The sequence below is a fragment of the Aquarana catesbeiana genome, linkage group LG10 (assembly GCF_042186555.1).
Source record: "Aquarana catesbeiana isolate 2022-GZ linkage group LG10, ASM4218655v1, whole genome shotgun sequence".
Lineage (NCBI taxonomy): Eukaryota > Metazoa > Chordata > Amphibia > Anura > Ranidae > Aquarana > Aquarana catesbeiana.
Window position 1 is genome coordinate 53,828,293 of NC_133333.1, and position 23,436 is coordinate 53,851,728.

The window sequence follows — 23,436 nt, forward strand, 5'->3', positions numbered from 1 at the left end:
TTCCGTCTCGTATTTGCTTCAGAGCATGCGTCGTTTTTGGTACGTCGGAACAGCATACAGACGAGCGGGTTTCCTGATAGGAATTAGTTCCGTTGGAAAAATTTAGAACATGCTCACTATCTAAGTCCGTCAGAATTTTCGAGGTGAAAAGTCAGATGGGGCATACACATGGTCAGAAAATACAATGAAAAGCTCCCATCCGACTTTTTCTGATGGACATTTGAGGAGGTGAGTTGCCATCTAGATAAAGGAAGGCCCGTAGACGTGGTGTATCTGGATTTTGCAAAAGCATTTGACACAGTTCCCCATAAACGTTTACTGTACAAAATAAGGTGCGTTGACATGGACCATAGGGTGAGTACATGGATTGAAAACTGGCTACAAGGGCGTGTTCAGAGGGTGGTGATAAATGGGGAGTACTCAGAATGGTCAGGGGTAGGTAGTGGGGTTCCCCAGGGTTCTGTGCTGGGACCAATCCTATTTAATTTGTTCATAAACGACCTGGTGGATGGGATAAACAGTTCAATCTCTGTATTTGCAGACGATACTAAGCTAAGCAGGGCAATAACTTCTCCGCAGGATGTGGAAATCTTGCAAAAAGACCTGAACAAATTAATGGGGTGGGCGACTACATGGCAAATGAGGTTCAATGTAGAAAAATGTAAAATAATGCATTTGGGTGGCAAAAATATGAATGCAATCTATACACTGGGGGGAGAACCTCTGGGGGAATCTAGGATGGAAAAGGACCTGGGGGTCCTAGTAGATGATAGGCTCAGCAATGGCATGCAATGCCAAGCTGCTGCTAATAAAGCAAACAGAATATTGGCATGCATTAAAAGGGGATCAACTCCAGAGATAAAACGATAATTCTCCCGCTCTACAAGACTCTGGTCCGGCCGCACCTGGAGTATGCTGTCCAGTTCTGGGCACCAGTCCTCAGGAGGGATGTACTGGAAATGGAGCGAGTACAAAGAAGGGCAACAAAGCTAATAAAGGGTCTGGAGGATCTTAGTTATGAGGAAAGGTTGCGAGCTCTGAACTTATTCTCTCTGGAGAAGAGACGCTTGAGAGGGGATATGATTTCAATTTACAAATACTGTACTGGTGACCCTACAATAGGGATAAAACTTTTTCGCAGAAGAGAGTTTAATAAGACTCGTGGCCACTCATTACAATTATAGAAGAAAAGAGGTTTAACCTTAAACTACGTAGAGGGTTCTTTACTGTAAAAGCGGCAAGGATGTGGAATTCCCTTCCACAGGTGGTGGTCTCAGCGGGGAGCATTGATAGCTTCAAGAAACTATTAGATAATCACCTGAATGACTGCAACATACAGGGATATGTAATGAAATACTGACACATAATCACACACATAGGTTGGACTTGATGGACTTGTGTCTTTTTTCAACCTCACCTACTATGTAACTATGTAACTATGTAACATTCCGCTCGTGTGTACGGTGCATAAGACAGGATAATTTGAAGGCTGGTTGGTAAGTTGAGCTGGGAATTTTCTTTGGTTTTGATTGACACACCCATCACTACAACGCATCAAATCGCAAAAGTATGTTTTGGTTGTCACTGTATAGCTGGGTATTCTGTGTGATTTAATGATTTAATGACTCATGGATTTAGTCTCGGTTCACACTATGAACCACTTATGAATTGCACAAGAATCGCATTCCTGTTCAATTCACATGCAATTCAGTGCGGTGCGATTTATGCACTTTCAATTTGAATGGGCTCAAATCGCACCGCATCGCACCGTAATCATGCATGCACCAATTTTGGAACTGCACTGCAACTGGATCCTACTGCATTTGCGACCGGCTTTTGGGGTGTCAATAGCTTTGCACTGACACCCGCTGCAGATCGCAAGGGCAGTGCATTTTGAATCCAGTGCGGGAAATGCACATTCTAGTGTGAACCTGGGCTTAGGGACGGTTCACACAATGAATCACACAGGAACGTGCTGTGTGTTCCTGTGTGATTTCACATGTGATCCAGGTGCAGTGCGATTGCAGCCTATTCATTTGAATGGGCTGAAATCACGCTTGACTGCACCAAATGTAGCGCATGCATTATTTTACAAAATGCACAGCAATCAGATCGCATCATACTGATGTACCATGCAATCTGATGTGGGCAAACGCACTGCATTTTGGGGTGTCCTAAGTTACCACTGACACCTGCAGCAGATTGCAAGTGCAGTGCATTTTGAATGCAGTGCAGAAAATGCGTACGGTTTCCCCCACCGCATTCTGGTGTGAACAGGCTCGTACATTTTCTTCCCAGAATGGATATGAACACTATTCACTATATAAAAAGAAAAAAAAAATTTAAAAAAAATAAAATTATATATATATATTATATATATATATATATATATATATATATATATATATATATATATATATATATATATATATATATATATATATATTACACATATATAAAATAAAAATTAATTATTCATTGTCACCACCAAGTGAGCATAAGCGGTTTATAGACAACACAAACATATTTCCAAATTCTTCCTGCGTATTAAATCCCAAAACATAAAAAAGGAATGAAGTCACGCTCGCCTGAAAGGCATCCAAAGACTTTTTTTAAAATGGTAATTCAAAACTTTAAAAAGCCAAAACTCCAGGGACTCTCCTCTGGTGTCTGAGACTTCGGAAAGTTTTGAACGGCGTTCAAGTGGGGAGAAAAGGTTGTTATTGCAAACAGCCAAACAGAAATTCTTTCACAGTGAAGTGGAAAAGTTCGAGGAAAACTTTTTTTTTTTTTAAGTCACATTAAAAATAGCCTCTGACACACATATTGTTCGAGTTATACTGCACCCCTCACACTGCCCCCAAAAGAGTCCCAGACCCCACCCATTTCCTCCTGGAGGACCCTCACCTACCAAACCCCCAGTCATGTGACCGGCTCCATGACCAGCCCCCCCTTATACCAACGCTCTCCTGTTCTCGCACACACTTTGCTGAGCTGACAGCAGGAAGGCTGGAAGGGCTTTGGAGCTGAAAGGGAATTTCTGTTCAGTTCAAGCTGCTGGGAAGAAGCACGAAGCAACCGAAATAACTTCCTATCGCCTTACCGGCATTCAACGTCCCTTTGTCCACTGATTTCCTGGCTCGTCTTATACAGAGGTAAGCGAATACGTATCTTGTAAAGATTCCTGGCTATGTAATGGTAGATTTGCGTACGAACATTCGTAAAAAAAAAAAAAAAAATCTCATTAGTATATTCGATAATGTGAACAGAGACCTGACGAATGTCATTCGAAAAGCACTTAAAATTTTTATTTGCTTTCAGTTTTGGAATAATTGTAATTTCACTAAAGAAAACCACTTAGAAATTTGTTCGTCCGGGAAAATTTTTCTATCCTGCTCCTTCTGATCTTCTCATCACTGCTTTCGAAAATGAATGTCCACTAAAGATTAGAAAATCGAACTTTGAAAATGAATATTTTTAATTAAATTCTAGTAATATATGACAAGCTTAAAGTGCTACTCCTCTTCATCCGGCTGCGCCTTCCAGGTTGCAGAGGCTGCAGGACCAGGGACATGTCATCCTGACCCAGTGGCAGCTGGTGCTGTATATTTTAGGGGGGGGGTGACAAACAAGATACCTTCCAGTCTGTCCGTCCATTGGTCATTCGCCTGTCCCCCCACCAGCCCCGCACTTACCCCATCTAGCAGCTTCGGCTCCATCCTGCATCTCCTCCTTGGCGCAGGGGCGGATCCGGGGGGGCAACGGGGCAATTGCCCCCTCCGAGAATGTGGGTGAGTGAGTGGGCGGGCAGGCGTCGCCACGGGTGAGAGAGCCGGGCGGGCGGCTCCGTGGCTGAGAGCACGGGCGGCTCCATTGGTGAGCAGCTGTGCGGCTCATGACAGTGTATGAGCGGCTGCTGACCAGTCAGGGAGCCAGCGGATGGGGGAGCAGAGAGATAACATCATCTCTCACTGCCCAGCGCCCGCCCTGCATCCCTGCAGTTCCGCCTTCAGTGTGCAGTGTGCAGGCAGCCGCGGCAGCAGAGAGATTACATCATCTTTCTGCTGCCCCTGGGGCGGGATGCAGCGCTGACACGTCCGCTCAGGATGAGCCCTTTGTGCGCTCTGCTCTCTCTCTCCGCTCTCCCAGCGGCAGCAGCCAGCCCATTCCTCCCTGCCCAGCACTGATGTCAGTGCAGGCTGGGCCGACACTCAGCGCTCAGCCCGTGGCGGCTCGGGTAGGTGGTGCTTGTCGAAGGGGCGGTCGTGGCTTGCGTTCAGTGCTGTCCTGGGAGATGAGTTAATTCACTGTCACAGGACACAGGGGGCAGCGGCCAGCCAATCAGAGCGTGATTTGGACACAGGGGGTCACCAGTTGAATAAGCCTGACTCTGGGACACAGCAAGAGACAATTATAGCAGGCAAGTGACAATCAGCAACGTGTGGCATGGGACGTGGCAAGTGACAATCTGCAACGTGTGGCATGGGACGTGGCAAGTGACAATCTGCAACGTGTGGCATGGGACGTGGCAAGTGACAATCTGCAACGTGTGGCATGGGACGTGGCAAGTGACAATTCGCATCTAGTGACAAGCAACGTGGCAAGTGACAATCCGCAACGTGTGGCAAGTGACACGCTCGGGCTCCCACTGATTCTATGGTGAGTTGAGCCATTTCGTTTTTTATAACAATGTAATAATAGTAATAATGCGCTTCAAGCATCCTGACACCATAACAACCATGGTGCCGTGATGATTGAAGCGCTAACACCAGCCATTTCCCTGTTAAATTTACCCCCAAAAAAGTATTTTCTGGCAGTGCCCCTCCCGAGACTAGGCTCTAGGCTTCACCCTGCGCCTCCGGCTTCACGGCGGCTTCCCTCCTCCTTCCCTCGGTGGCCAATACGATTGATTCTCCCCTCGGCCAATCAGGTTTCCTGTTTGGCCGGGAGGAGAATCAGAAAGACAATAGCAAATATTAATTCGCTATTGTCACACAACTGGGTGGGCTCAGGGCACAGTGCTCTGCACCCCAAGCTCACCCTTTTTTAAAACCAATTAGAGCCTCAGGCTCTATGCATGTGCTTCAAATTAAAAAAAAAAAAAAAAAAAAAACATTGAAATCCATGCTTCCGGTGCACTGCATGTAGATTAGGGGTCGGACGCATGGATTATGGGGGCGGTGCCCCCAATGGACGGGCCACCACTGTTCTGACCTAAGCCAGAATGGCAGTGGGGGCAAGGCCAAAAAAGGGAAATAATAAAGGAACAAACTCCCTTTTGGGAATCAAGTTCCACTTTAAGGTTGAGTGCATGTCAGACAAACTTGCATCCTGAGGTCCCATTCACACTTGAGCATAGCAGAAATGCAGGCAGAAACCAGTGGTGTTGCCCAAGTTTTTGCAAACGTGTGAAAAATGTGCTAAGGTGCCCAACATGGTTGTGGTGCCATGATTTCTTGATGCCATCCCAAACACGGGTAGCAGTCGCTCGTTTTTCTGTGTATTTTATGCATCATAAAACCCATGAAAAATGCCCATGGCAAAATGTGCTTGGCTCAGTGCTAAAATTTGGTACATGAGCTTCTTTAGCGCATTTTGGGAACAGAGGAAGGCCCATTCAAATGAATGGTGCCGTTCCGAAAACGTGATCTAAAAATGCGCAAAAAAAGCGCTAAAATGTAACACAGAAGCGTTGCTCAGGTGTGAACGGAGCCTGACTGTCTTCAAAGCACAGTGCAGATCACTGTGGCACATTGGTTTTAAAAGGTTGTGAATTCAGCTTATTATGTCCCATCCATTCATTATTTTGCAATGGATAAAAGCAGAAGGACACATGGCAGCTATAGGGGCTGTCAGATGCTATAGTGAGATGTTGCATCATATTTAATCCACATGTCCCTTATGCTTAGCTTAAAATTTCCAGCATCAACTGAGCATGTGAATTCCTTCACCCAAGTGCAGCAGAGAATGAGGTGCAAAGTGCTTTTGAATGGAACAGTTGTCCCCACCCTTGTGTCTAAGGAGTGCGACTCCCTTTTAAATGACATGATGAGACGAAGTCTGACTTGTCAGCCCAGCAGAGAAAATTGTTTTTTTCCGATGGGCAATTTAGGTTAAATTCCAGGCACAAAAATATTCATTTACGTGTATTCTTCAATAGATATAAAGCATATGACCACTTTGTGATTTACAAATCCAGTTATTACCTTGCCAAAATAGCAGACATCATTACTGTTCTGTGTAGACAGCAGAGCTGTGGGAGGGACTCGGCAGGCCCCGCCCACTACAGGCTGCCTGCAGAAAACCACAGGAGGGGGCGGAGACAAGACCAGTCACCTTGCACAAGGAGAGAGCAACAGTGACCGGTCTTTATTACAGGAAGCTCTTGCACAGAGGCAATGTTTCACAAAGAATGCACGTAACTCTTGTACTTGGACAATATTTGCTTATCCCAAAGTTCAGCCTTAAAAAAAAATAAAAAAAAAAAAAGATACACTTTAAAGCAGAATTATGCTCACCTCCACTTCAGTGATGGAACATCCATGAGCTCCCTCACTGGTGGTGACATCTTCTCTCCAGCTTCTCCTGGGTTCGGGATCTAAGGCCATCTTGATGGGCTGGGATGACATAATCCCAGTGCAGTAAGAGCAGATGACTTTTTCTGGGCTCAGCCACTCTTGCTGCAATCTGGTCACACTGACACTCAGTCCTAATCCAGCCCTAATCAAAGCTACAAAGATTTTTTCATGCCAAAACCATTACACATTATTGCTTAAGCCCTAAAATGGGGGTCCCCCCCCCCCAAAATGCGTAGGCTGAATCTGACATTTTTGTATAAACAATACAAATGAACTTCCATGGAAGACAACTGTTTTTCACTAGGTGCTTCTATCCAGGATTGCATCGAATAGGATGTAGTTACTTTTCCGCTTATAATTTCCCACCTGGCAATGGACTTTTGTTAAGCCAGGTAGTGCTGACAGGGTGGCCCATGGCTGAAACATCTGCCAATTTAACAGGATTTAGTCAAAATTCAAGCTATCTATATGGCCAGCCTAACTCAAATTCTATGGTATTTAGCCATTTACTTGGAGTTCAGCTCTTAAATGGCTAAGATAAATAAATTGTAACATGCCTGATCCATGAGCAGACCTGGGCTTCCTCCAGCTGCTACTACCTGAGCACAGCTTCTCAATGGTTCTTATGTATCCTTTCAATGAGCCCAGGAACAGCGAACCAGTCATAGGCTTGGCTTGAGCAAACACCCCACCAGTTGTCCATGCCAATGTTTCATGCCGATGATGCTGTTCTCAGGTATCGGCAATAGGAGCCTGGAGCTGCTAACTGGTTTAAAATGTCTAAAAAAAAAAACAAGCTTTGATAAACACACTTAAGATCCACTTTAAAGGGAAGGGGACCTGTTAGGATAGAACAATGGCGCAAGGTCCATCAGTGTCTTCCTTATCCTTGCTTCAAGGATTCAAGTCTGGCGTTCTGACTTTGATTCACTGCATGCTTGTTTGTTAGCTTTCAGATGTATCACATTTTTCTAATGCTTCTAAGTAAGTGATGCTGTGATTGTAAATTGTAGACAGGGGCAGCCTTTTTTTTTACACTGCAGGTGGCACTTGATTGCAGCAAAATAGCAGTCAGAGGGGAAGTCGAGAGGAACACGGTTCCTCAATGGTTTCCTGGGTCTCTGGGGAAGCTATCCAATTGGATGCTGCCTTCTCATGTGACTAGCAGCCATCTTGGGTCAGGCAGAGCCTATTTAAGGCCCTGGCTCCCAGGCTTGGTGCACATTTCACATGTAGGTAGTGCCCGTCTGGTAGGGACAGTGATTAGCAGCAGGGAGAGGTTCCTGATGAGTGGGAAAAGGATAGGGACAATCCATCCTTCCTGGAGACCTCCCCATTTGGGTACGGACTGGCCAGGTCGCATTCTACTCCTCAAGACAGAAGCTGTCGGCACATCTGAGACCTGCTCTGCTACACACTGCGGTTACCTTCTGTGACTTGTGAATTATTGATCTCTGATATTAATTCAAGTTCTGTTCTCTGCAACTAGACTGTGTGTTTACTGCCGCCGCACCATGCTGCACCTCCCCACAGGCTGTATTCACACCTGAGCAGAGTGATTTTTCAGGACTTTTTTAAAGCATTTTTGTATGTAAATATGAGTGTTTTAGAAACATATTTCAAGCATTTCACATGTGTATCCAAGCTTCAGGTGTCTTTGTTTTAGCTAATGGAAAACAATAGAGGGAGTTGCCAAGTTTTTGGATTTTTTTTTTTTTAATTCGTGAAAATGCTTGATGCATTTCAGGAGTTCCAGAATTCGAATTTGAACGGCCAAATTGCCCAATTCTGCCTCAAAAGTAGCCCATGTAGCATTTGGAGCATCAGGCTTGGAGATTCAAGTGCCTGAGTGCTCATATTTGAACTCCAACCTTTTAAAATACATGGGATTTTGGATGTTAAGAGTATTGGAGCTTCAAGCTATAGAATGCCTAGGTGTAAATGGGGCCATAGGGTTCCCTGCCCATCACATATATCAGTGTGCACATTTTATAGCGGAACTAAACACTCCTATCGTTTTCAGCCAAGGAAGCTGCCATCTTTTCCTCTGTTTGATCTTCAACTGTCATGATGCTGCACATGTGATCAGTTATGACACCAGCCATTTGATGGTTTGACAGTTTGGTTGAGAGCACAACCAATGTGACAATTACATTACAGCCACGTGCCGGAATGTAACTGTTAAATTGATGGGTTTAGTTACGCTTTAAGGGAATTGTCATTTGGTTCACCTGGGAGCGAATCGATTTCTTGTAGCATCTATTGTTACATTTTAAACATGCGCAATAAGTAAGCTTCTATTTTTATTTTGAAATGAACTGTGCACTTAGCTGCGGCTCAAACGCTGCAAAGATTGACTTGCACTAATGACTCAACTATTCCAAGTTGTTGCCAGTAACAGATCGGTGATGTTGGGGTTAAGAATTCGGCAAGAAGAGCTTGAAGGCGGCAAAAGTCTGCAGCAACATTTTGGCAATCTGCATACAAAGTGAAAGTCTTTGCAGCTAATTTTTTTTGTTCCCATTTTGTCATGGAAAAGAGAACAATGTTTACAGCTTCCAGAACAGTTTTTATTTTCAGAATTTCCAGTCATTGGGAGGTCTGATGGTTCTCATTTAGCAAAGATCTGAGTGCCCTTCTGATTACCCTCTAGTGGAGTCGTCTCCAAACTTTTAGAAGGGCTGGACTTTGGCCAGTGGGAGTAGAAAATGCCCAGCGCCAGTATGAGTGGACAATGTCTCAGGGTTGGTGATCAGTGGGAGTGGAAAAAAACTGCATAGTGCACTTGGTCAGTAGGAGGAGGAATAGTGCCCCATCTTTTGTGTCAGTGGGAGTAATAATGCTCCACCGTTGGTGTCCGTGGAAGGCATAGTGCCCCCTTATTGGTGTCAGTATGAGGAATGGTGCCCCATCATTGCTTTCAGTGGGAGGAATAGTGCCCCATCATTGGTGTCAGTGGGGGGGATGGTGCCTCATCATTGGTGTCAGTGGGAGGAATTATGCTCAATCATTGGTTTCAGTAGGATGAATGGTGCCTCATTGTTGTTGTCAGTGGAAGGAATGTTGCCTTATTGTTGGTGTGAGTGGGAGGAATAGTGCTTCATATTAGTGGGAAGAACTGTATCATAAGGACAGGATAAGGCAACCAAGGCAACTCCCCATAGATGAAATACTTCTAAAGGGATACAGACACTGCAGCTTTTGTCATCAGAACACTAGCAGAGTGCACAGCTGATTATAATGCATCAGACCCTCCCATTCAGAATAAAACAGTTATTTCTTCAGAGCAACAAAAGGAATATGCTATAAAGTTTGTTAAAGATCCTAAAAATGTACACATTGATCACCCAGAGCAGAATTTTTTATTTATTTATTTTCACAACAAAAGTGGACTTATTCTTGAAGGTAAGGTCAACCATTCGGAAAGCTGGACTCTTTAGCGGACATCCCACAACAAAATGCCTAAGCTTTTGATTAGATGAGCTGCACTGAAAGAAACCTGGAGCAGCATTTTTTTTCAGGAAAGGTAAGTATTTCTGCCCCTTTAATACTTTGTATATATCATGAGCTTTTATTTATTTATTACAGGTCAATTTACGCAGGTCAATATACATTCACATCAGTCCCTGCCCTCGATGAGCTTATAATCTAAGGTCCCTAATTCACATTCTTACATACACATACTAGGGCCAATTTAGACAGGAGCCAATTCACCTACCAGCATGTCTTTTGGAGTGTGGGAGGAAACTGAAGTTACATAGTTAGTCTGGTTAAAAAAAGACACCAGTCCATCTAGTTCAACCAATAGAAGTACCCGGAGGAAATCCATGCATGAACAGGGAGAACATGCAAACTCCAGGCAGGAGGTTTCATGGTTGGGATTTGAGCCGGCGACCCTAGTGCTGCCATTCAGAAGCGCTAACCGCTTAGCCTCTGTGCTTCCTCATGTAGGTCTGCTTATGAGTGCACATTGATTAGCGCACCAAAAGTAGCACATCTGTTGTTCTATGTTTATCTTTACTTGTTTCAAAAAGGAAACCTGCCATTAAGCTAAACACCCATCTGTTGGTAGCTGCCATTGACTGACTTACAAACTGTAGTAATTCCAAGGCAGCCGCCTCACTCACAAGATGCTGAGCAGGTGGTTCACTGCCATGGAAGTGTCTTCTTACCCTGTGAGCCTGTTGTTCTAGGCACAAGCCTACATGTCAGGGGTGCTTTCTGTGTGCAAGATCATAAGTTAGGCCCCCTTCCTCAAGGTTGCAAGCTTTGCCACGCTATGCAACGGGCGCATACACATTGGGCACTTTGCAGTGTCCAGCCGAGAATCCTGGACACAAGCTGTCTGTGTCAAGGCTCAGTCAGAGCTGCTGATAACATGTAACAAGTTGTGTGAGCTTTTGCATGTGATCAGCACCAGCCATTGATTCGTGCCCAATAAACACCTGTGACCCTGATAATTTAAGCCTTTAGACTGCACACTATTGCTGGGTTTTACCTGGTGCTATAGTAAATACCTTTTTAATATTTGAAATTGTTGGTGAGGAAAAGCCTGGGCTGCATATCCACTGGCGCTGGCATACATATATATGACTTATATACTTGATGAGTCACATGAGATAGCTGTTCCTGCCCTGTCTAGCATACCCAGATCTCCAATGAGCTTCAGCTGCAAGTGACAGATGCTGCTGCAGCTCAACATACGATCTTGTGGTGAAGAGCACTTCGAAAATCAAATTCCAAATTTGTGCAGTGAGTGCACAGTGGGCTCTCTCCATCTTGGGGCCCAAGTGCACTGTCCACATGAGGGACGTGTCGGTGCCACAAGTGTACATACTGTTGACTCCAAATGATTCACTGTTGCGTGCACCAATGTAATGATACAAGCTTGAGCAAGCTTATACCATTAATGAAGTATGGATTGTTGGCATGTTTGTACTCTTTTAATAAAGCGTATCTTTATGTTAAGCCATGATATCCTTAGTAGACTTGGTATAGGAATCCACCAAAGGCTACGTTTGAGCAGTTTATAAAAACCTGGCAATGCTGCTGATCCTGCAACTGACATATGTGAAGGTGGGAAGGTGGCCAAGTCAAAAGCAACACAAAGCAAGGAGATGAAAGTGTGGTTTCACTTGTACTCATGGGGTTCAGATGGGCATCCTCCATAGTCTCCTCTCCATAAAAATAAATTCCAAGTTTGGAAGATCCAACCTTGCTATTTTATGAAGAGAGGGTCAGATAGTGCCTGTGTATCAGAAGACCCTTTATATTTACAGAAGCCAAAGTTCTTGATTACATCGTGAGTTGTAGGTTCTCTTGTGTCTATTTATTTTGCACAGTCCGAGAAGCGCAGTTTTTGACACCTTCTAAACTTTGGGCTAGGTGTGACCGATTACAGCTGTATTAATGTGCTGCCCTCAAAGGGTGTATGCAGCATGATAAACTTTCCGTTTTAAAAGATAAAAAGAGCAACGTGAAAAGTGAAATGTCCCACAGCAACAGACATCTTTTTACTGTTATGGATGCATGCTGCAGGTCTCTATCAGGACCCAAATACCTGGCAGAGACCTGCAGGACATCTGATGAGATGAAGATGGTGGGTGGCATGGAAGAGGAGTGGCAGGAGGCAAATATTAGAGGTGAAATTCCTCTTGACCACCTGTAATATTGATATATTGGTGCTGTAATAATCACCACCAACATTTGTACAAAATAACCCCCACCAACATTCACACAACATAACCCCCACCAACATTTGTACACATAACCCCCACCAACATTTGTACACCATAACCCCCACCAACATTTGTACACATAACCCCCACCAACATTTGTACACCATAACCCCCACCCATATTTGTACACCATAACCCCCACCAACATTTGTACACCATAACCCCCACCAACATTTGTACACCATAACCCCCACCAACATTTGTACACCATAACCCCCACCCATATTTGTACACCATAACCCCCACCAACATTTGTACACCATAACCCCCACCCACATTTGTACACCATAACCCCCACCCACATTTGTACACCATAACCCCCACCCACATTTGTACACCATAACCCCCACCCATATTTGTACACCATAACCCCCACCAACATTTGTACACATAACCCCCACCAACATTTGTACACCATAACCCCCACCCACATTTGTACACCATAACCCCCACCCACATTTGTACACATAACCCCCACCCACATTTGTACATATAACCCCCACCAACATTTGTACACCATAACCCCCACCAACATTTATACAACATAGCCACCACCAACATTCGCACAACATAACATCCACCAACATTCCCATATTACTGTTCAGCCAACAGGTACATTTTTTAGCATAAGATAAGCCTGAGTGTTTTGGCTTCAGTTCTGCTTGGTAATGAGCTGTTGGCTTGGCACTGTGCTTGCAACTGTGATGTCAAGAAATAGAATGTTTGCTAATTCTGTTTAGAATGCAGAAAGCTGTAAAAACTCCCAGGGATCTTATCAAGCAAACGCCACAGCAGTCCCTTGGCCTAGCTGTTTGTTGTTAACTTTAGTCAGCTGATCCTCACAACATGTTATTAAGGAGAGCTTATAAAATAAAGATTGTGTGTCTATTATAGATGTAGATGGAATAATTTTGTGCAGAGAACTTACTAAAATGATTCCCGTTGCTGCAAGTGCCATACATTTAAATAAGAACTGCAGCCTAAACAAAAACACTTCTATAATTTCAAAAGCAGAACTGTTTAATGTCTCTGTATATAACACATTTGACTTAAGTTTCTCACGTTGGGAGAGCTGCCAATAAGCAAATCAGCCGGTCTTCCTATTCAGACTCCAAGAATAATTTGTTGTCCTCTGTGACCGCTTTGCTTTAAAGTACACTTTCATATGGATAGAGTTATCCAAGTAACAAAGGGATATAAAATGGGGTGTGAAGATGTCCCCAGGTTTCAGGGACAGTCCTTGATTTTAGGGGGCTGGACCCAAAAAATATGTCACTGGTTAAAAGAATGTGTCCTCGATTTTCTTTCAAGGTTTAAGAATGTTTACCCTGGCTTGTGACAGTGACCTACAGTGCACACCTGGGCCTGCACCCTTGATCCAGAGCAAAGTGGACTCAGGTATTATTAATCCATAATCTTTTAAGCCCCTCACACTGTTAGTACAATTTGTCCACATCCAATTTTTTGTGTGGCGCATGCTGCTATTATCCTCACTCTCTTCCCCAACCCATTAAAAATGGTCATGGTCAGTAGGGTGTTCCCAGATTTAATTTAGAAAATCTGGTCACCTTAATCTAAAAGCATGTGTCAGAAGGATTGTGCATCACATGACCATGCGTGTTTGTGCCTAGGAGATAGGAGCTTTGCAGGCATTGGCTGCCTCTGGATAAGAATATTAGCGACTGGCCAAGAAGGTCCATTGACTGTTTCCCCAGGTAGGCTTGTGGAAGATGCTTTGGTGGTAACCTTCAAATATAAAAATATTCTCTGATACGTCTTCTGTCCCTCTTGTATGCATTTTTTCTGTGTTGTATTGAACTGCATCAGGTTATTATTTTTTCTGTAGCATGCTGACTTCTAGTGGTAGTTTAGCGGCAATGCAACTTGCCTATTTATGAGATTGGGTATCTCCCTCTGTCCTTCCCTTCTGTTTAATGTTAGTTACATCAGTCTTAGGTAGACCCTCTCTGTTTCATCCATGTTCCCTCAGTTAGTGTTAGTATTTCAGGCTTAGGAAAGGCATTGGGGTTGATTTACTAAAGATGGAGCACTCAGAATCTGGTGCAGCTGTGCATGGTAGCCAATCAGCTTCTAACTTCAGCTTCTTCAATTAGGCTTTGACGATAAAACCTGGAAGCTGATTGGTTTCTATGTACAGCTGCACCAGATTTTGCACTCTCCAGTTTTAGTAAATCTCCCCCATTGTCCTCTTTCACTTCAAAAGACTGGAATTATTTGACGTAAAATTGTGCTGGATTCAACTTCTGTGTCTGTTTTAAGAGCTAAGCTGCCTATGGATGGTGGCAAGTCAATAGGTGACCATACTATCCCAGCAAACTGGGTCTAAGAAGGTTTGGGTGTTTGTGGGCACCATTAATCTGCAGAATGACCTGGGAGTCCCTACGTCCAGGTGCTCTGTAGGGCTTTTTTATTCACCAAAAATAATGGCAATTGTGAGCCTGTGCTTTGGGCAGGAGGGTAGCACCAAACTTCAAAATTTGACAAGTTAAAATTTTCTTATTTTATTTTCACTTCTGCCTACTTACTGACAGTTGTGGCTAAATTCATCTGGAGATCTGTAGGAGGTAAGGGGTGCCGGGAATGATCAGAGGTGTTGGATGGCTTTTTGTCATTTAGAAAACACAACCCTATCTCTCCCTTCTGTTGTTTGCTGGTCTGTACAGCTGAAAAGTCATGAATATAAAGCAGACCACATGCTGTCTCCAATACCACATAATAGCAGTAGCTTTTATTAAAATAAACACGTGACACAAGGGGAAGAGCTTTTCAAAATGGTATTTGGGTGTGTGTAGGACAGCATGGTGTCTTAATATGGTCCTGATGCCCTGTATGCAGATACCAGCTTTCCAGTGATGCAAACATTGTACACATTGTGCTGTCATTTTCCTGGATACATCTGGAATATTGTAATGGCTGGATTTTCAAGACATCAGGTTAAAACTTGTTGGCACCTTTACAGTATTAACAAGGACTTGTCCAATCAGAACCCTCCTCGCAGTGTGTTAACCTGCGCCGGTTTGTCTGCATATAAACTAAACTATATATGGCCATGCAGCTGCTTAAAGCCCAATTGAACTCTAAATGTAAATCAGCTAAATGCTGTATATTCAGTGGCGGCTGGTGCTCAAAATTTTTGGGGGTGCGCAAACAAACTGAAAAATTCTGGAAAAAAACCCCCATCAATTGCAGCCTCACTGTACCATCAATTGCAGCCACTGTGCCCATTAATTGCCGCCACTGTGCCATCAAATGCAGCCACTGTGCCCCATAAAATGCAGCCATTGTGCCCATCAATTGCTGCCACTCTGCCCATCAAACGCAGCCACTGTGCCCCATAAAATGCAGCCACTGTGCCCCATAAAATGCAGCCACTGTGCCCATAAAATGCAGCCACTGTGCCCCATAAAATGCAGCCACTGTGCCCATCAATTGCTGCCACTGTACCCATCAAACGCAGCTACTGTGCCCATCAAACGCAGCTACTGTGCCCATCAATTGCCGCCACTGTGCCATCAAATGCAGCCACTGTGCCCCATAAAATGCAGCCACTGTGCCCATCAATTGCCACCACTGTGCCATCAAACGCAGCCACTGTGCCCATCAATTGCCACCACTGTGCCATCAAACGCAGCCACTGTGCCCATCAATTGCTCCCACTGTGCCCCATGAAATGCAGCCACTGTACCATATCAAGCGCTGCCAGTGTGCCTCCCGCCGTATGCACTTACCTGTCTTGGTGGGACAGCTCCTCGATGCCTTCTCCCGTCCTCTCTTCATGTCCTCTGCTATGATTGGACGCCTGGCGTGCAATCACAGCGCCTGTCGTTTCAGCCAATCAGGTGACGGGTAACAGATCTGAGCACCTGATTGGCGGAGAGGCGGTTTAGTGTTAAGAAAGTGAAGATTCATGAATCTATCTATTGGTGCTAGAGGGGAGTGGCAGGAGAGAGGGCCTTAATGCCGCGTGCCCTTAATGCACGGGCCACCACTGTGTATATTCCAAGTTTATGAAACAAAAGGTGTTCAATATTGGCCACAGCCTGAGTAGAAAAGCCAGTCCCTTGCCAGCATACTGCAGGGCACGACCCTTGTATTCAATGGTGATCTCTCTGCAGAGGTCTGGCACATCTATTGCTGATTAAGAGCTAGAGCTCTCCAATCAGCAGGCAGCATAAACTTTGCTCACTGCAGAACGAAAAGTTTGACTCAATGGGGGGGGGGGGGGGTCGAATCTCTGCAGAGAGACTACTGCCTCCACCCTAAATGAATGAGCACAGGGGTGGGGAATGTTAAATGCATTAGCAGATATAAATACACTAGCAAGCTGAAGCCAAGCCACACTTTATAATCAGTTACATAAAACAGATTTTTTCTTATTGAGATAAAGGTTTTACATGATTAAATAAAAACTGGTAATTTTAAGCACCACCATCAGTGTTAAATGGTATGTCTCGTCTATGTAACTGATACATTCTGCTGGAGAGCTTGTGCATTTGAAAAACAGATTTACAGGCTGGATCACCAGTTAAAAATAGAAGAAAAAAAGAGCCTAAAAAAGAAAATGAATGCAGCCACCACATCTAAAGAATTGGTAAGCTGCAATGCAATACATGTTTTAATATATACAAGGCTATAATTAGGCTTCATCCTGCCCTAGGCAAACCTGAAGGATGGGCCCCTGTTATACAAGTTTCCCCCTTGTGTCATGTGGCTGTTTGAGTAAAAATTGATATTAGAAAAAGACAGCATAGGTCAGTAGTGTATTTAGATTTTGTGCTGCTCTAGGCCTGACTAAACTCGTGCACCCCCTAATTTAAATATGACACACTCCTTCCTGTCAAGGCCACACCCCTTGCTGTTTAAGACCTGCCCTGAAAGTTTTGAGTGGGGACATTAGTTCTGAGGGTCGGGGGGGCAATGGATTCCCTTAATTTGCATAGATTTCCTCTCACTTCCTGCGTAGTTATGGGACAGGAAGTGAAGGGCTATCTCTGCAATGGGACAGGGATGGTAAAAAATAAACTGACAGGGGATATAACCCTCCCTTACTCTATTTAAAATTAAAAAAAAAAGTGTTGCCTATAGTTCTACTTTAAGCACAAATTTCTGATAATTTTATGGAGAGGACTAAGAAGATATAACCCTGCCAATGGTGCAGCAGAAAACATAGCACAGTGAGGAAGGTTTGTGGTCCAGGATGATGACAGTCAAAATTAGAAGCAGCGCCCCCCCCCCCCCCCCCACACACACACACACACAGTTGCGGAATGCCAGCCGCCCGCTTACCGGAAGCAGTTCGGCTGCTTTATGGGGGCACTAGACTAATTTGCCTCTCAGCCCAATCTGCCCCATAAGACTGGCGCTACACTAATGCCCTGTACACACAGTTGGACATTGATCGGACATTCCGACAACAAAATCCTAGGATTTTTTCCGACTGATGTTGGCTCAAACTTGTCTTACATACACACGGTCACACAAAGTTGTCGGAAAAACCGATCGTTCTGAACGCGGTGACATAAAACACGTATGTCGGGACTCTAAACGGGGCAGTAGCCAATAGCTTTCATCTCTTTATTTATTCTGAGCATGCGTGGCACTTTGTGCGTCGGATTTGTGTACACACGATCGTAAATTCCGACAACGGATTTTGTTGTCGGAAAATTTTATAGCCTGCTCTCAAAATTTGTGTGTCGGAAAATCCGATGGAAAATGTGTGATGGAGCCTACACACTGTCGGAATTTCCGACAACAAGGTCCTATCACACATTTTCCATCGGAAAATCCGACCGTGTGTACGGGGCATAACAGTGTAGCGCAAGCCGGCAGGGACTCTTTCCGTGCTGCCCCCCTGCAAAGTGCTGCCCTAGGCCTGAGCCTTGTAGGCCTAGGCCAGGATACAGCGTTGGCATAGGTTCTGTTTCAATGGCAAAGCTACTTTTCAGTTGCACAGATCACAAAATCAGTGGAAGAAATTATATGCTTATCGCCCCAGAACAATAGTCTTCTAACTCCTCTCAACGTTCCCTGCACACAGTTTCCCCCACATTTCACTTGATTTTTTCAGCCACAAATGTCCAGAGGTGGACAGAATAGAGGAAGACATAAGAGAGAAGTGAGCACAATTTGTAAATGTTGAGGCCCCACTAACCCTGCTACCCTAGGCATCGACCCAACAGCCTCCTCTGACAAACATCCTGGTGATGAATAATATATCATTATCTCAGTGTACCCAGCAGGCCCTTTAAGAGGAAACCAGAATAGAAATTACTGTCAGCCAGATCTCTCCATGTCAGTATTTCTATCAGTGACAGTTTTATTAGTGAATAAGCCTGGTTACTGGTTTATGTGTTTATCTTGTAAAATCGGCTACACTAACACCCATGAATACTGATATTCCATTCAAGCAAAGTTCTCTTTCCAGCAAATTGTTAGTAAGTTTTGCATTGACAGGAGTACGATGCCAAAGTGATGCTATAAACTGTGCCACCATTTTGCTGGAAGAATATCAGTTTTTATGGGTGTTGGCATAGCCATTCCAAGGCTGTTCCTCCCAGTATCAGTTAATGGAAATTCAAGAGGATTCCAATGCTGATCTCTTTATGAAAATGCTACATGCCTGACTTGTGCTGTTTCCTGACTTTCTGAGGTTGATTTACTAAAAGAAAATAGACTGTGCACTTTGCAAGTGCAGTTGCTCCAGAGCTTAGTTAAATGAGGTGAAGCTTCACTTTTCAAAGAATAGCCAATCACATGCAAGGAAAATAAAAATAAAAAAACAAATTTTTGCTTGCACATGATTGGATGATGGAACTCAGAAAAGCTCCTCCTAATTTATTAAGGGAGCCCATAGATGATTCAATTTTCTTACCTTCCACCACGGGTGGAAGGGGAAAAAATCACTCAATTCCCCCATCAACACAGTCAAGCCGCATACACATGAGCGGAATGTCAGAGAGAAAAAAAACGACGGAAGCTTTTCATCGTATATACCGATTGTGTGTGTGCCTCATCTGACTTTTTTTCCGAAAATTCTGATGGACCTAGAAATGGAACATGTTCTAAATATTTCCAACGGAACCAATTCCTATTGGGAAAACCGATCGTCTGTATGCTGTTCCGACGGACCAAAAAAGACGTATGCTCTGAAGCAAGTACGAGACGGAAGCTATTGGCTACTGGCTATTGAACTTCCGTTTTCTAGTCCCGTCGTACGAGCTGTACGTCACCATGTTCTGGACGGTTGGACTTTGGTCAGACTTTGGGTTGACCGTGTGTAGGCAAGACCGCTGGAATGGAGTTCCGTCAGAGAAACCTTCGGAGTTTATTCTGACAGCTAAACTGGTCGTGTGTATGCGGCATCAATGTTGATGGGGAAATCCCTCCCGCAGCTTACCGGATGGCAGAACATAACGATCACTGCTCGTGGCTATAGCTGCTGGCAGTAATCACATACAGAAAAATCCGTCAGGCTGGTTGTGCCCAAGTCGATCGATGGATCAACATGGGTACAATTAGCCTGCCCGTACATGGATTGAGTCTCGGCTGGCCCCTGCTGAACTGAATGAATTTCGATCTATGTATGGTCAAAGTGGTTATAAAGCCTGAAGGTTTGCCTATGCATGAAGGTAAAAAACCTTCTGTGTGCTGCTCTCCCCACAGCCCCCCTAATACTCTCCTGAGCTCCCACTCGATCCAGCAATATGCACGGGAATCTCGGCTGTCCTGGTCTCTCCCTCCTCATTGGCTCCCACTGCTGTCCATGAGAGCCAGTGAGCCAATGAGAAGAGAGTGGGGGGGTGGGGCCGAGCCGTGGCTCTATGTGTCTTATTGATTCATAGAGTGGGGCTTGGGAGCGAGCGTCCACCGGTGCCCCCTAGCAAAAAGTTTGTTATTGGGGGAACTGGTCAAAGGGGAGAAACCAGGAGCACCGATGGGGGACCTGAGAAGAATAGGATCAGGGCTGTTCTGTGCAAAAATATTCCACAGAGCAGCTAAGTATAACATGTTTATTTAAAAAAAAAAGATAGAGGAGAGCGGGACTGTATCCGTGTCCGCTCTGCATAGTGGAGCAGACGCGGACCCATCATCCGCCTGCTCAGTGGGGATCAGCGGAGAGATCCCCTGCTAAACAAGCGGATTCCACTTAGCGGAGGCGTCCGTGTGAAAGGGGCCTCTATAATCACTTAAGCTCTGAAGCAATTGCACTTGCAAAGTGAACAGTCTATTTGCCTTTAATAAATCAACTCCTCTGGGTCACTTTCCAGGCAAGCACGTTTTTATCAAAAGGCTGGAAATTCTGCTTTGAATTGCATTTGTAAATTGTATGGTGTAGTATAAAATCAAGTGGGAAATCTGCAGAAGGTCAATCACTGTACTGAAATCACTAGCAACTAAAAACTATGAATAGCAATTTTTAGCTACTCAGTGGGAACGAACCGCTCCCTATGGTGTTGGATTAGCATGTGGTAGTGAATAAACATGATTGAACTCTGCTCCAGATGTGTGATTAACCACTGCTACATAGCACAACATGCTTCCCGTGTAGCTTATACCATAATGAGCCATTTGTGTAGCAGTCAGATGCTGCTCTAAAGCCTGGTTCACACCTATGCAGGTTGCAGTTTGCATATTCTAGGACCATTTTGCATTTTTCAATACACATTTTTGATCCATTGAAGTCTATGGAACCAAAAAGTCCCTGGCCCTTTCCATAAAATGCATAGATGTGAACAGGGCTGGTGCAAGGATTTTTGACACCCCAGGCGAAATCTCATTTTACCGCCCCCCCCGGCTCCACCCCTGAATCCACCCCCTTTGTCTGAGCTTTAGTGTGACAGGAGCCGTTGTCTTGCCGAAAAAGGACCCCCCTGTACTGCGAATGCCCAGCGCTTGCACGGTACGAAGCTTGCCGAAAAAGTTCCCCCGGCGGATAGCTGCCCAAAATAGCCGAACATACACAGCTGAGACTCAGCTGTACACCGCGCCTACGCAATGAACACCACATTCTAGCAGACGCTCCTGATGCTAACAGACAATGCCCCATGCTTCCGATGCTCATGCAAACAGCTCTGCCCTTTCATTTAATATTCGACCTCTTCTGCAGCATCCGCTCCTCATCATGATATGACAGTAATACACCCACCCCTTGCAGAGTAGCACGAGCATCGGGAGCGCGGCAGCGTCAGGCACAATGTCCTGCTCATTGCGCAGGCGCCATCTACAGCTGCCTCACAGCTGTTCAGCTTCGGAGATTTTCAGAGGTTCCCTTGTTATTCGTACCGCGTAAGCGCTGCACCTGCGCAGTACAGGGGGGGTCATTATCCGCCGAGGGGAACATTCTCGGCAGAACACCGGCACTAGAGGAAGCATGCAGCTGCAGTAGAGAGCACTGATCATAGAGGCTCACAGGGGATGTTTGCTTCCGTTCCATCAGGAACGCAGTCCTCTAGTACTGCGCCTCTATGACACTACAGAGCGACTGCCTGAGTAACATGCAGCAGAGGCATCCCCCTAGATGTGTACACTTTATCCTAGCAGCACCCACTAGAGGTTATAACATTTATTACAGAAGTATTTATAATACAGCTCCGGAAACTTACATATCGCGGAGACGGAGAGTAGGGAAACCAGCAGCCAGGGCCGCCTAGTTTGCCTAGTGGTTGCACCGGCCCTGGATGTGAACGTGACCCGTAGGAATCCATGTTAAATGGACTGTAGTGTGTTTCTGAAAAACGGAAAATGCACTAAAAAATGCACAGGTGTGAACCAGCCTTAGTACAGTAGTGAGATCGAATTATAAAAGTCATCCATATTTGCTCCAGCTTTTAGAACAAAATGGCAAAGTTTTTTTTTTTTTAAAGGAGAACAAGGAAAAAGAGTATTGCTGCCCTTATTTCTCACTCCTGTAGGCCTCCTCTATCTCTGTGGCTGCTCCCTCGTACACACGATAAGAAAATCGGAAGTAAAATTTCGTCCGACTAACGACCGGATTGATTTTCGGATCGTTAGTATGGTGCTTTCGACAGCCGATTTCGAATTTTTGGTATGACAAAAGATTGACTTGCAGACTATAAACTTTTAATCGTAAGTGAACACAACGTCCAATTTTCGTTTAATTAGAACAGTTTTAGTCCGAAAAAAATCGTAAGAGCAAGACTACGCATGCTTGGAAACGAAAGACTACATACAAAACAATTTAACACATTACATCACTTCTGAAGTTGAATTCTGTCGTACGAAAATTTTCGTATGTTGAGTAACCTCTTCTCTTTTGACATGAGACCAGCATGCAACAAAAAAACGACGAAAATTTGTCCGATAATCTGATCCTGTGTACGAGGCTTTAGGCTCTCCCAGCCGTGGTCGCATCTTTGTCTCCTCCATGTTAACAGCTCTGCATTGTACATAACGACCTAGAGGGACCATCCAGAGAGAGTGCTGGAGTGGGGGTTAAGGTAAATATTACATCCTAGTCAGCTCCCGCTAGACCTCACAAGCATTTAAAGCGGCATTAAACCCAAAACCAAAAATTGAATATATTACAGTTTACCAATCATTAGATGTGGTGACCTCATACGTTTTCCTTTTTTAGACTTTTTCCCTCTGTTTTCTTCTGGTGATCCAACCAATAAGACACCTCCTGTATTAGAGTGCCCCCACTCTGGATGAAGGAGTATAGGAGACACCTTTGGACAGCAGCATTGTCAGTCTAGGCGTGGTGGTGATGGGGGGGGGGAGTATTAGATGCACTAGTGACTAGCAAAGTGATGCCAAACCTTGGCTCCCCAGATGTTTTGGAACTACATTCCCCATGATGCTCAACTACACTGCAGAGTGCATGAGCATCACGGGAATGTAGCTCCAAAACATCTGGGGTGCCCAGGTTTGCCATCCCTGCACTAGCAGATTTAGATACACTGAAACAAATGGAAGCCAAACTCCAGCTCACATTTTATAAAAAAAAAAAAAAAATGCTTTTTTGCCTTCTGGCATAAAGGTTTTGCATACATGAAACTGATCAATGTAAGCACTCTGTCAGTGGTAAATGGTTTGTCTCATCAATGTAACTTCTACATCTGCAGGAAAGCTTGTGCTTT

At 44.6% G+C, this 23,436-nt stretch overlaps 1 protein-coding gene across 2 annotated transcripts in view; it reads left to right on the plus strand.

Annotated features, from left to right (window-relative positions):
- The first annotated feature begins 2,929 nt into the window (after positions 1-2,929).
- LOC141110695 (tetraspanin-4-like) overlaps positions 2,930-23,436 on the plus strand; it is a 172,477-nt gene continuing 151,970 nt past the window's right edge. Inside the window, exon 1 of one of the 2 annotated variants that reach the window (XM_073602198.1) lies at positions 2,930-3,155. The gene's annotated coding sequence lies outside the window, so the exon portion shown is untranslated. The remainder of the gene's footprint in view (positions 3,156-23,436) is intronic. The other variant, XM_073602199.1, reaches the window with a different exon arrangement.